Source organism: Hyperolius riggenbachi, chromosome 12, assembly GCF_040937935.1.
Source record: "Hyperolius riggenbachi isolate aHypRig1 chromosome 12, aHypRig1.pri, whole genome shotgun sequence".
NCBI classification, from domain to species: domain Eukaryota; kingdom Metazoa; phylum Chordata; class Amphibia; order Anura; family Hyperoliidae; genus Hyperolius; species Hyperolius riggenbachi.
The window spans coordinates 94527341-94529072 of NC_090657.1; positions in this window are offsets into that span (position 1 = coordinate 94527341).

A 1732-nucleotide genomic window follows, 5' to 3' on the forward strand; every position below is an offset into this window, starting at 1 on the left:
AGGGGTCCGGGGGTCTGCGTCAGCCTTCCTCGGTGCCATCAGAAAATTGTGCTCTGCCACAGGCCTGCCTCGGCCTAGCCAGCATGGGGGAGGGGAGTGCCCTCTCCCTGCTGTCAACCAAACAGGAAACCGCAGCATCTTCAGGCCGTGTTGATTTCCTACGGGTCTCCGCAAACTCGCCTGTGCCTTTGGCCCCGGTCCCCTGGGACAACCAAGCCTCATGACAGATCTTCAGCCAGAGGGGGATCTGAGCGTACATGGGCAGTGAGGGGAGAGCTCTCCCACCATTAGCAGCCGGGACCCCGTGGCCTACGGCCTGGTGGTCGAATCTCCCCTGCCCTGACGCGGGTCGCCTCATCGATCAGTGGAGGTCCAGGACAGATGCAGGCTTTCACCTTCCTCTGTTGGAGGGGGTTGGCCAGCCCGCCGGGTCCGACCTCCACCCCTAGCCTTGCTGGCTTGTTCTCACCAGAAGAGCACCTCCTGCCAATCTCCCCGAGGGTGGCAGGCTTGGGTCATAGAGAGTCGGAACCCACCCCCCCTTTAGGGGGGATCGGTGCCTCGCTCGGCCGGAGTTGTGGAGCCCCGCCTGGGGTCGAGCGGGCAGATCTGCTCTCATCGGGGCCTCCGCCACAGAGGAGCCCGCCCGCCGCCAAAATCGGTCCGACCGCCCTGCGAGTGCCCGGGTGGTGGCCTCTGCCAGGGAGCCCATCCACGCCCCCGGCCTCTCCTCCGGTCAGCTTGCCCCGCAGCGCCACGCTGCTATTCTCCCCGAGGGTGGCGGGCTTCCAGGGGACCTCCGGGGAATGAGGCCCCGGAATCGCACGAAATCAGTGAGGGTTGGGCAGGCTCTTTTGAGACAGCTTGCCCTGCGACCTCCAGGCGGGCCAGGCTGGCCGGAAAAACTTTGACATTTTTTTTTCCCCTAGCAACCTCCAGGCGGGAAAAGCTGGCCGGAAAAACTTTGATATTTCCCACTAGCACGTTTCAGTGCGGGGACTTTTCTCGCCGGAGGAACGCCTCCTGCTATTCTCCCCGAGGGTGGCGGGCTCGGGTCTGCTGCGTTCGGAACCCGGGGGCGCCGCACCCAGCCTGGCCGCCAAAGTCACCCGACCTCATGGAACTCTGGGTCGGCCCGGGCGTTCAAATCCGCTCTCATCGGGACTTCCAGGGGACCTCCGGGGAGCGAGGTCCCGGAGTCGCCCGAAATCAGTGAGGGTTGAGCAGGCTCTTTTGAGACAGCTTGCCCCGCGACCCCACAGGCGGGCCAGGCTGGCCGGAAAAACTTTGCCATTTTTCACATAGCAACCTCTAGGCGGGCCAGGCTGGCCTGAAAAACTTTGACATTTCCCCTTAGCAGGCTTCAGGCAGGACAAGTTAGCCGGAAAAAAATGTGATATTTCCCCTTAGCAGGCTCCAGTGCGGGAAAAAAGTTGACATTTTACCCCCTAGCAGGCTCCAGTTTAGGCACTTTTCTCGGCGGAGGAACGCCTCCTGACATTCTCCCCGAGGGTGGCGGGCTCGGGTCATGGACGGTCGGAACCCGGGGGCGCCGCACCCAGCCTGGCCGCCAAAGTCACCCGACCTCATGGAACTCTGGGTCGGCCCGGGCGCTCAAATCCGCTCTCATCGGGGCCTCCGCCACGGAGGAGCCCGCCCGCCGCCAAAATCGGTCCGACCGCCCTGCGAGTGCCCGGGTGGTGGCCTCTGCCAGGGAGCCCATCCACGCCCC